At 33.3% G+C, this 13,444-nt stretch overlaps 1 protein-coding gene across 13 annotated transcripts in view; it reads left to right on the forward strand.

Moving 5' to 3' along the window:
- LOC134266121 (sodium channel protein para-like) overlaps positions 1-13,444 on the forward strand; it is a 68,070-nt gene that overhangs the window by 13,288 nt on the left and 41,338 nt on the right. For 12 of the 13 annotated variants that reach the window (XM_062748354.1, XM_062748358.1, XM_062748357.1 and 9 more), the window contains exon 2: positions 7,274-7,344. The gene's annotated coding sequence lies outside the window, so the exon portion shown is untranslated. Of the gene's footprint in view, positions 1-7,273; positions 7,345-10,080; positions 10,134-13,444 lie in introns of those variants that run through there. The other variant, XM_062748356.1, reaches the window with a different exon arrangement.

A 13,444-nucleotide genomic window follows, 5' to 3' on the forward strand; every position in this document is an offset into this window, starting at 1 on the left:
AAAAACAATATTCAAAGATTCTGCGATGATAATAAATTCAAATTAATCAGTTCAAATTAAAATACATTTAACTGTATTACTTTACCTTGCGATACAATGCAAGTTTTCTATGTAAAGGTAGAATATTATATTTCCATTTTCCCCAAAAAAGTTCATTGGAAAAAAAAAGAAAAAAATAACTGAATTTAAATACAATTTAATTTTTACTAAATTGAAATCACATATTCGACTAAATAGGGTTAAATTATTTTGTTAATGATTAATCCCTCTCGAGAATTTTTCACTCGCTAGTGGAGACGCTACCACTTGCCGATGGAGGGCTGCACATTTTTACCTATAGGGGATCTTTTTCGTGCCAGCATCTATATATTGCGATACGGGATCTCAATCTGTTTATATAATCTTATCCAAGACTGTTCTGCGGATTCGAACCATGCGACGAAAGGATCAGCTCTTTACTCCGAGACTCTAGAGCAGACGCCCTATCACTGTGCCACACCATTTTCTCATGGTATTTATAAATCAAACCAGAGATTCAAAAGACCGAAATGGATTGTGTTTTACAATTTATTTGATAATTTTTTTAAAATTTTATTTTCTAATTTTGAGATTAACATTACAAGTTCTTTTTTTTTTTTTACTTGAATTCTCTCTGCAGTAACGCCAGTCAATTGCTAAGCCCCGAGAGCCAGTGATCAGCTAATAAAGGGAATAACAATCAAATGTTGATCAATTCTGCCGAGGGCAATGTGATCTACAAAAAGAAACCATGTGTTTTATCGAGTACTAATGACTTCCGCCGATGCTTCTTGAAAATTATATAAAATGTTTATACAAATTAGGCATTTACCGAGGGCTAATCTTGGAAATTGATTCAAGATGCATCGCAGTGATGGAAAAACTTTGTAATTGTCTCAATATAAGTTAATAACAGGAGGAATTCATAATCATATATTTAAATTGGAATTTTTTCCCCTGTATAGCAAAATAACAGTTACTTGTCAGCTAAGCATTATTATTTTTCAGTTTTTCTTTCTGAATTTATTTGACGATTTTTTTTCTTTCAAAAATTTAATCTGATATGGAGATATGTTTGTTCGAGGTTGTTCAACGTCCCTCTCGAGAATTTTTCACTCATATGGAGACGCCACTTCTTACTGGTAGAGAGCTGCAAACTTTGTCCTACACTAAGCACTTATGGCAATTGAGCAGTGAGGGATCATTTCGTGCCAGCACCTAGCTATTGCGACTCGGGACCTCGGTTTATACGGTCTCATCCGAAGGACCGTTCTCCACGTCCCACAATAAGATATGAACCCAGCTCTTACTTAGTGACTTGAGAGCAGAAACTCTTAACCATTCATGTATAATTTAAAGTACATGAGATCAATGGATACTGTATGTATGGTAATCCTGTAGATATTGGAATACTTTGTTTAACGGTATTATTTTGAATGAGATTACTTTTTTTGTACTTTCTTTGTCATCTTCTCAATACAATAAAAGGTCTCGACTAAATTCGCGAAACGATTTGCTGGACAATTTTTAAAAACTGGAATGTTCGAAGAAACGCATGTGCCTCTAGCTTTACTGCATTACTAAAGAAAAAAAATTCACGGAAGGTCAATTTAATAGCATTTATGGCATAAAATTTGACAACCAGATGGCATTTCAATGCGATCCACAACCTTTATAAAGCAAAAATATATCATGAATTTGAAGTTATGTTTTTATTTCATTAATACGAAGTTTACGCAACCATCATCCATAAAGATATCTCAATCTCTCTTTACAACTGCATGTCAATCTACATGTACAACGAGCCCGCATGGCGCAGTGGTTAAAGTCGCGGAGTAACGAGCTGATCCTTACGTAGCGGGTTTGAATCGGATCCTTTGCATGGAGACCGGTCCTTCGGATGAGACTCCTGGCCGTGTTACAGAAGATGGTGGCACAAATAAGTTCCCTCACTGCTCAAAGGCCTGATTGCCGATCATACGTGCATGTTAGTATAACTTTGCAGCACTCCACCAGCAAGTGCTGGCGTCTGTATATGAGTAAAGAAGTCTCGAAAAGGACGTTAAACAACAAACAGTCTTCTGTATGCCTGTCCCAATGTTTATTCATAGTATTCTACCTTGTGCGGAACCTTACTGTACAATATCAAAGTACTAGGCGATAAACAAACATGTGATATAAGAATGCGATACAATAATCAAAATCCTGCCATTAAAAATTCAAAGGTTAAAGTCAAGGTTGACAAGGCCGACCTTATTAGCTCTACTGGTCAGAGCTTATGCAAAGTAAGATGAAGTTCTTTTAAAATGTCATTCCTCCTTCAATTTTACTCCGATTTCATTATAAATACACTAAACTAAAGTACATATTCGTGCATCGATTTTTGACAAGCGGTGATGTAATATTACTTAAAATAGAATTTCTTGAAATGCTTTTCAAATGATACTCCTACAGTTAAATCTTGATTTCAATATAACTTGGCACACAAGTAGAGTACACTGGAATATGATTTAATGCATCGGAACTTCATTTTGATGAACGGTGTTGCCATGGTATCTAAAACTAGAAATTTCTTGATTTTAAAACAACCCTCCTCCTACAGATTGGTCTGATTTTATATTTTGACACAGAATCGAAGTAGAGTACACCAATGCATCGGTTTTTCTTTTAATTTTTATGAACGGTATTGTCATGGTTACTAAAATAGAAATAACTGTGAAATACTTGAAAACCGCTACTCCTCCTACAGTTTTGGTTTGATTTCTTTACTTGGCATACCAACAGACTACATAAAGATAAGATTTTGCTGTTGCAAAGTTTCAGGGTCAAGCACCACATTCTCTTCCTTTTAATATGCGGTCAAACCAGTAGAGCTTCAGTATCACCAGAGGCTTCTGGTTTATAATGTTTTACAAAAATACGTTGGTCGCTTCTGTGCCGCAGTGGCTAGAGCGTCTGCTCTAGAGTCGTTAAGTAAAGAGTCTATCTTATACGTCGTGGGTTCAAATAACACTGTGGGACTTGGAGACAGGTTGGGACCGTATAAACAGAGGTCCTGTTCGCGTGTCGCAGTAGGTGCTGGCACGAAGATACCTCACTGCTCAATGGCCCTGAGTGCCGAGTTTAGGACAACATTTGTAGTTTTCCAGCGGCAAGTGTCCAGAGGAGTGAAAAATTCTTCAGAGGGACGTTAAACAACAATCAATCAATCAAAAATGTACATCTGTTGAATATCGAAACTGTAAACTATTTTAAAAAGTGTTAGTCAAGCTTAAAAACAAACCAAAATACTTGCAAAATATGAAATTATTGCGACCTGCAGTATCAAGACATAGGGTGTGACAGACGGATGAACGAACAGGCAGACAGATAGAGATGTTGTGTAAAGTGATTGCTAAGTGTTGCTCTGCAGGCGACATAAAAGTAACGAATTCAATACAGAATCGGACATGTCTATCTGACATAAACAGTATATCTGTTCTGACGATGGCTATTTCATCGTATGGACATCTGCCTGCAATGAATTTTTATAAGTTAACTAGCAATTATCCTTGATTTCTTTTACTACTTATCTACTTTTATCTACTTTTTCTTTTCAATTTTCATTGAATTTTTAACATATTACTAATTTTCTTTTCTTTTAGACTGAATTATGCGCAGCTTTCTTCGAAATTTACCCATTAGATTACCCACAAATACCTATGAAATAACTGGCCCGTAAGATTATTATTAATTTTATTGTGACATCGTAGAAGATGTAGGTTGGACTTATATGCTTTAATAATTTTATGAAATTGGTCATGAACAACGCTATTGATTTTCCTACGAGCGTTAAGCCATAAATTTGAGACCTAATCTAGAAGAACGGCGGTCCACCTACACATTATACATTACGTGTAATGCTCGAAGGATGACGGTTATAGTGGGGGAAAGGTGTCATGTAAGCCAACAAGTGCTGGGAATAATGGCTAAATTGGATTGCTTTCTCCACTTCTCGTTTGTTTTGCTGTAAACTTATTTTTTCTCATCTGTTAACCCTCTACAGAAAAAAGCTCCAACAGATTGGAACTTCTGCTCGAATCGAAATATTGTTCTGCGCATGTGCGGATGTCTTGTTTCATAGCTTTTTGTACAGTCTAGTGGTTGTAATGGTCTAAGTACATAATTAGAGTATTGTTTTCATGTACACCACTATATACATCAAGGGGTTGTTGGACAGTGATCTGAGTCCCAACGAAAATCAATGAGAACTCAGGCTCCCCCTAGTATCCCATCTCGAGGGGATAATTAATACGTTTTATTGAAATTGATTCATTAATATGTTATTTGTGATTCGCCAACTGTTTAAAGTGTATTTCGTAAATTTTATACAACCATGAAAAAACAATAAGAGTATCTCCAGATATTATTATTTTGATTAATTTAGATAACAATGGCATTGCTTTTCGCAGTCAGGATTTTCGAAGAATATGCAGTTTTAGAATCCATTTTATATATTAAATTATTCAAATTGAAAAGCTGAAAGTTCCCCTTATGTATTATGATTTCAAGCTTCTGTGTTGAAGCCAAAATTTCCTGTAAATCTCCATACATAATGCAGGCCTTTTTACCCGATCAACACTTATTAAGGAGCTTTTGTCTTAGTATTGCACGATATGTCCAATCGAGTTATAGAAACAAGATACAATATGGCGGTCTGGGGAAAAGATCACGTGATCTGAACCTCGCTCATGTCACCCAGGAGAATTGAATAATTATTAAAACCTATTGATTTTCGTATTTAGGAGTCGCAAATATGTGTACAAGTATCAGCACTCCAGAAATCAACTAATTTAATCTCATATCAGTTAAGTTTTCTGATAAATTAAAATTGTTGAAAAACAATCAATTTTAAAAAAATTATAATAGATACAGTTTTTTTTTAAATCATCTTTTATACCTTTTTATGTAATTTTTTTTTCATCATTGCATACATGTTTAACTCTTGGATGCAGAAAAAAAAAATGATACCTGAGAACCATTAAAATAGGATCTATGGAAAGATTTTTTTTTTAAATAATAGGAAAATGTTAACTTGGGTGCAGTTTTAGAGAAAGCCGACTTTTCTGTCAATTTATTCTGTTTTACTTTTCTGTCAATTTATTCTGCTTTTCTAACAGGAGAGTATACATATATGCTCTGTATGGCAATCGATGCCTAGAGAACATGTGCCAACTTCTGTGGAATAGTTTGTAACGATAACGACGTAATGAATGGGAATGTTGCATGCACTGGACAATACCGAGAAGAGAAAAGGCGGGCAACCAGAGCACGTGCTTGCCTGCTGAGACAGTATATTGGCTGCAAAGTCTACATCGGCTAACTCTTCCAGATCTGGATGTGTTCAGAATCACTGTCGATAACGGGACCTAAGTCGGAATTATCCGACTTGTAGCATCTTATCACGAAATATCGGAACACATTCTTCTGAATTATTCACAACTGCCAATAATGGATGGACTTTGATTTTTTAACGCCATTTTTTCCCAAGAAAGAGAAATATTTCAAGATGAAATGCTCTTTGGAAATCAAATAAAATTACACAATGAAGCAAAAATTTGTTAACTATTACCTTTCAATTTAGAAAATCATTTGTAATCGCATCAAAACGATGAACCAAAGCTGTATTTAAAAATTGTTTAATAGTTTGATTCATATAGTGAAGGTAACTCTGGAATTTGATACTACACTGTAGGTATTACATTGTCATCATAGGTAGAAACTTAAAGAGACTGTGTTGTTAACTATAATGATTTAATCAACATGCATGTACTTCACATAATTTTTTGAAGAACAATATTTTTGGGAAATAAAACATAAAATAAACTGCTTGAATATACCCCAGAGAAAAAGCAGTGCCAAATACGAGAATTGTCGTAAAAGGATTTTCCCTACAGAGAAAACTGCAGAACATATTGGCGTATAACAAGATGGCTCGATTCTATTTCCAGACAAACAACAATAAACATTGGCCATTTATATCACTTTTCATTTCCCGACGAGAGAAGCTTTTTGTTAAAATTTATATCAGTCCTGATTAACTCCCACTTTTTAGTTCATGTTGATTTGTGCATCTTGCTAACACTGCTGCATAATGTTAGATCTGATTCTTGTAAATGCTAGTTTAGGTCTGATCAAGCAATTTAAAAAAAACTTATTTTGATCTTTGTGTTAAACACACTCTTACTTTTATGGACTTTTGAGCTTGACTGCTGTTTGTTTTCTCCATATAATGATAATTTCTTTTTAAAATTTTTATTGTAAACTTTGATGTACTGAGCATTTTTTGATAGAGCCATTATTCACACACTATAAGATGTCTAGGAATTTTCCGTTTGTACAATAAGGATCACACGGCAGGTGTGGCCGGTCGAGAGGGTATGCTTACTACTCCATGGCACCTTATCCAACCGTAATGTTTTAAAAGGTCCCTGTTAACTCTGCTCCCAGTTCCTTTTTTCAATGGACTTTGAGCTTATCTCGGGTCCGTGTTAATTTTCTATGGCAAGCACAATACATGTAACATATGTTCTATCGAAAATAATGATAAACATTCACAAGCATGTAATAGCAAAAATCTGTGTGATATTACAATCAAATGATATACAACCAATCTGTATTAAAAGAAAGATCCAGAGTGGTTGGTGTCGTTATTCATTTGACGAGATGTCATAAATTCCCACACACCACGATAGCGTGACGTAACACCGCCCTCCCGCAATTTGGAAAACCTCAAATTGAATTAAAACGTTAGTCTAAATAAGAAAGTTGACAGTCCAGATGTCTTGATTAATGAAGGATATCTTATTATCCAAGTCGAGTGGATTCTGAGACAACTAAAGTTACAATCATCTCAATTGTTTTAGTTCACATATATACACTTGTATCTGATATCTGATTTGAGCAACATGCTGTTGAGAGTTAATTGGAATGTGAAGTCGTTGTCAGTCATTTTAATATTCAAAAACTCGTCATTCATTCAATATTTCAGAAATTGTTTACCTTGGAAATAATCCGTATAGAGAGGCAGAGATTGAAGCTATACAATATCATTGAAGCTTTGCAGAACAAACGCCAACAAAATCATATTATTATAAGCACATTTAATATGTTAAAGATTTTTTTCTATATATCAGATACGAAATTGTTGCACCAAAAATTGTAAGAAACTGTCAATGAAACAAATTCAATGTTGGTAACTTTTCTGTCTTTGCAGATTCTGAAGATGACCGAGTAATTGTTTGACAGATCGATGCCCTTCCTTCACGATTACAACAAACAGTTCAGGTTGGTATGCATTTATTTATTAAAAAAAATTAGTAAAATATCCGGACTTCATGGCATGGACAGTAATATCCGGAATCCATTGTATGGAGCGTCGTCCACTCTTTGGTTTTGGTCTATACATTTATGCAACGTCAGGAACATACACTTCACTTACAGATCGGGCAGGGGAAAACGCAACAAATAGTCAATACGTGCTAGATGCATATATTCAATAGTGAAAATCATGTTAAAACAACAAACGTTCCTTTTACGGGATGACCTGATTTTTTTTTTATTGGATAAAGGGATCCATTAAATCAATAAGACCATGTTTTGGTTGTGAGAATTCAATTGTGCCTATCGCTAACTGTTTTACTGTGAATCAGCAATAATGCTCTATCACTCGCACCAGTTTAGCCTTATCGGGAACAGTATGGTGGAGTAAAACCAGTGGTTTCTGTAACAACATTATCGCTTACACATGAGCTTTTGGTATCACGTGTTGATTCTATCGAAGCTCCTGCATATCAAATAGTAATCAATAAATCCGAAATTTTACGTACGTGTCCGGTTTGAATGCTTCAGACGTCCTCCCCAATGAATATATGTTCGAGAACTTCAATTAAAACATAAAAAAAATCACTGAGTTTTATTTAATATTAAAGTTCATATGCAAATTTTCTCCAATTTCTTTTGTAATAATTTACATTTGTATCTAGTGTGTTTCGTAAAGCGTTGGTCGTGATTAGTAAACTTTCAGTTTACTGGGTAAGATAGTGAGTTGTGGAGCGGGGGTCGTATAGATACTTAGATACCTATGAAAGTTACTCATCAATTCTAAATTTACTAATCTTATCTAGTAAATATACCAATAAAAACTTCTATTAAGGTAGTGATTGTATGGACAGTGAATCTACTAGTTTTCTTCGTGACATTAACTAGTTATTTTTTTTTACAGTGTATGTACGTCATCTCCAACAAAGTGATTTTAACAAATAATATTAATTCAATAAAAATTAATTTCTGATTAGCTTCCTATTTGTAAGAGAACATGATGTCCTTAACAATTAACATTATTACTGTTTTAGGCCAAAAACTGGGGAGAAAATATTGTATATCTCGAGGGGTTCTAGTATTCGAATTGAGTTAAATGAAAAAGAGTTGTTTTTTAAAATATGATTTAATGATTAAATGATAAGTCGTTCAGGAAATCGTGACCATTCTTCAATGTTGAATATCGTTATGTCATATTTTTCAGAATGCAGAAAAAAAGTTCATAACTAGTGAATATTGTAATAGATAATTTTTTTTTTTCAAATTCTCAGAATTGTTGTCAGCTGCTGATTCAAAAGTATTAATTAAACTATGCAGCTACATAAAGAGAGAACAAGTCTGTCCTCAATAATTATTTTTGTCGGTTACTTTATAATTTGAATGTATTTCCGCCATTTTACGTGTATCTTGTGTATTGATTTTTGTATATATTGTACATGTATATACTTAGAACCTCAATGTACCATTAATTGTTTTGAGTGAATAAATTGTAATTGAACTTGGTAACTCGAACAATTAGCAATTTTTCAATCAAATAACGATATTTTATGAATACGTATTTTGACATCTTAAAATTCCACATTTTTATTTCTTTCTACTATGACTGATTTGTTTGAAAAAAGATAATTTCAATGTGTTGATTTTGCATTAAAATAAATGTGAACTTTATTTCCGTACAAGCGCGTACAAGTTGGTCAGTATACGAGTTATTGAAATCCAAAAAAGAGTTATTTTTCCACACGATTGGAAATGCACTTTGCAATAATACTAAATGAAAACAAAGCAGACTCCTCCTTTTCTTTGTTTTGTTTTACTGATTGTATCGGACAAATATGAATCCTTTTGTTAATTTTATAAGCATGGCAGAACTTCAATGAAATATAATATTTTGGTTTATTTTAACTCTGAAGGCCCTCTATTTTACCTTACTAACCCGCTATTTAAATGGTCCTTAATTAAAAAACGCGTGTGACGTCACATTTCCACGCTTGGCTTATTGTACATAATGTAATTAAATTGCTTGAAATTTAAAAGGAAACAAAAATCCTAATTTTTACTTAATTCGAATATACTGGTGGAGTAATATTTAGCATTGCATTTCATTACTTTAGGATGACCCTTTATTCAACAGGAATTGTACGCGCACAGGTGAATATGGATTAAAAGCAAACTAAAAATATTTCACGTGCATCTATTTTTGGCAAGGATACTTGACTTTCATTGTGTGTAGACCAAATAAATTGCATTGTTTTAGAGGAACTGTTCATCTTTAAAAAAAATGGTAAGTTAAATTTTCTGCAAAGAACCAAGCAAATTATAACTGAATAGCATTTAATATGTAGAAATATTCCTTAAAATTTTAGCTGATGCCCGGCCGAAGCTACAAGATTTTAACATTTTAATCAGTGCATTGTTAAGATACATATCTCTTATTAAATGCAACTACAAAGATTGGGTTACAATCCAAAGCGATATCTACCGGGCCAATCACAAGGGTTGATCTTATGTTAGCAGGAGTAGATCGTCCCTTACTAAGTACCAAATCTATGGTCAAGACAATCTTCATTCACACCGATGATTTATCACTAATTACGACAAAATTAATTGCATTAAAGTCTGCTGCGTTGATTCAGTTATTAAGGTCATACTTCTACCTGTGTAATTCAGTTTAAGGTCAAGCCAAATATTTTAGCTGGATTTACTGTGGAACTATATTTGATGGAGTAACTTTTCTTTGTGAACAAGACTCATATTTTGTAAGTGCATTTTCTTTTTTCTATTTCCTAATAAGCACTTAGAGGACAAAATCTTTGATTTAAGAGACAGTTATGGTCCATATTTAATTTTTTGGTGACTGACAGATTTGCGTGTCCTATATGTGCGTAACAAATATGCATGACAAGTACTTCGGCAAAGAAGAGAAATTTATCAGGATTTCATTGTTTTATTAAATTGATTTGTAGAAACCCCCTTTTTGATAAATATTATTTAACCCATAAACATTCTAGTAACCTTTAATTTGTAGAAAGTAAATTCAATTCCACAGTGATATGTTGTTTTGTGTCACCAAATAAATATGTAAAAGTGTAGGTTATAATTATGTCTTGCACCTCACGTTGGTGATATATGTATACAGATTTCATTATATTGTTTTATAAATATTTATATTAATTCTGAATTTGCACATCTTGGCCATATGATGAAGAAATATAACGGGTGTAAGAAAAGAAAATATAATACATGTACATGTCAAGTAGTTATGGAGACTCTATCATTATTATACACAATGAATTTGTTTGGTGCATCAGTTTTAGGGAAAGACGTTATTGGAAATGGGTATTGGGACATTCTGCGTTTACATGCACCTTCAAAAGTTTTCCTTTCATTCGTCCATTTGTTAAAAAATATGACAAATGTTTGTAATATACAAGGACCGTGTACATGTTTATACCCAGAAGTAGTGTCTATGTCAAGGGTGGATCCATCTTTTTATTGATATTTTGCTCAGGGTGAATTTCCTGAAGGTGAGGGTATTGCTGTCTGTAACAGCTCCTGTGCGTAAGAATTTTTACAAAAAAATGTTTAAATACTCTTTTATTGATGGTGAAAAAGTGTCTTATTTGCTTTCAAAAGTTCCCGCCATTTAAAAAAGAGAATAGGTTTTTATTTATTTTATGTGTATTGTATCTTTTTATATGCCTTTAATGAGAGGAAATGTCAATCTGCGTTTTAAGTTCAGTGGGCAAGGCATTTTTAAACCCCTGGCTTTTGTGTTTTGAGGCGGAAAAAAGGGCTGAAAAACAAACATTTGTACAGAATATGAGGAATCGCTACCTACTTGTATCCAATCCAAATAATATGAGGAATTGCCACCCGCTTATATCCAGTCCATTAATTTGCATTCATTAAAAATATAAGTCTTACCCAGGTCATTTCTGACGAAGAAATAAACAATTAATAGAAGAACCTCATAAAAGGCTAAATGAAAGCTTTTTTCCCCTAATAACTTCAAAAGTCAGTTTTACGAAACTTTCATTCTGCTATATAGTATCGTTTAGAGACTAAGGTCTCTTTTGAGATTTTTACAATTTTAAATGTACATTATGCTGGTTTCTGATGTTCTATCAAATTTACAGCGTTTGAGCAGATAATACAAGTAAAGACTGATTAGAGGACTCAGGTAACACAGTTAGTAAAACTCTTCATAAATAATTGATCAGGCGAAAGGAAGCCAGGCCAAGGTGTAAAAATTAGATAGCCACATATGTTATCATTTATTTATATACTGCCTATAAGTAATGAGAAAACTGAATAAATCTAATTATTATAGTATTTACAAATCTTTTATTATATTAGTGTCGTCATAAGTAATTTTACTTACAGCATGGACACTTCTTTTTTTCGTTTTTCTGCATGGTGACGTTTTCATTTTTTCACAATTTTAAATAATCCTGAAAGATGCCTTCGAACACGGATTTCAATGTTCTGAAGATACAATTATTTTTTTTCTTTATATTAAAATTGCTTTTCACTATAGCATTAAATACCGAATTTCATATCGATATTTTTTAAAATAATAATTGATCATATCACAATGATATCCAATGTAGGCAACAAACAAGCAGCTTGGACAGATATTCAGGACATCCAAAAGAACAGATTCATTATTTAAAGATCAAATCAAATGACGTTTGATTTTGGAGGAGGAGGGCGCCAGGATCAAACTAACCCGTCTTATAAAAAAAATGCATCAAATGTTTTCACGTAAAATGTTTTTATTTTAAAAAATAGTTATACTTTAATTTAGTCTAATTGATCTGAAAGTTTAAATTACATACAAATTTATCATTATAACACATTTAACATAAAAATAATATTCTCAAAAAAAAAGCAGCTCAAATTGTGTACCCCAGACGTGAAACAAAAAGTGAGAAAAAGAATCTCAATGCTCGCAGAAATGGCTTACTCTAAAACAAAATTGTGGTGAAGTTTGTCACTTGAATTATTTTTTATTGAAGGGATGATCTTCAAGTAAAGATACCGATTTTTTAAAAGGGACTGGGTGGTTGTGGCCATTTTTAGACTACTTTGGTCTCCTTTAGAAGAAGAGTTCCGTATATAGATTTACAAAAATGATCCAATTTTAAAACTAAAATCTATTAATTTTTTCTTTGCCAAATGATAGTTGACAGCTTAAAAGATATCATGTGGTGGTTAATTTGTTGACCCTCATCCTCTTTAAAAGGCAATTTATGTAACAGCTAGATTTTTATAAACGCATGCCGTTTATATACCGATTTTCGTACATATTTATTTAAGTACTGAGTATTACATGTATTTACACTGTGTTTAAAATAAATAAGCTCGGAAAAAGAAAAATAAAGGAACAAAAACTAGGAAAGGGTGAGTGTGTAGATGATTTTCCATCTTATCCATTAACTGACAATCCAAATTAAATGAAACCTGAATTTTGGACAGCTAGAATTAACGGTTGTTTGTGGAGGTTTTTTTTTTCCTGCAATGTAATTGATTCTGATTTCATCCCCTGAACGTTATTTATTATTTAAGGCGAGAGTATGCTTACTGAACAGGCGCCTTATTGATCTCTTTCCATATGAACGGATATTTTGAATCAGCGGTTTATTGTTTTATTGTAATCTGTGACTTCGACTGTGTCTGAAATAAAGTTTAAAGACTTTCATGCTGACAAAAGAAACAAATGTAAAAAAAAAAAATCCTTTGAATTTGCAGTGTTGAATCTTAATGAGGAAAAGTTCGTTCAAATTTGGAAGTAAGAGTTCTTGAAGAGAACTATGCATGTATTTTAATTCCATTCATTTCTTTTCTTCTGTGTCTTCTTTTTGCAAAGGTACCTCGCATGGCATAGTTGTTAGAGCGTCTGCTTTAGAGTCGCGAAGTAAGAATTCGATCCTAAGGTCGCGGGTTCGAATCCCATTGTGGGACGTGGAGACCGGTCCTTCGGATGAAACCGTATAAACTGAAGTCCCGTGTCGCAGTAGATACTGACACAAAAAAGATCCCTCACTGCAACATGGCCCTTAGTGCC

The sequence above is a fragment of the Saccostrea cucullata genome, unplaced genomic scaffold (genome assembly GCF_032062105.1).
Source record: "Saccostrea cucullata isolate Sc308-1 unplaced genomic scaffold, CSIRO_AGI_Scuc_v1 ctg292, whole genome shotgun sequence".
NCBI lineage: Eukaryota > Metazoa > Mollusca > Bivalvia > Ostreida > Ostreidae > Saccostrea > Saccostrea cuccullata.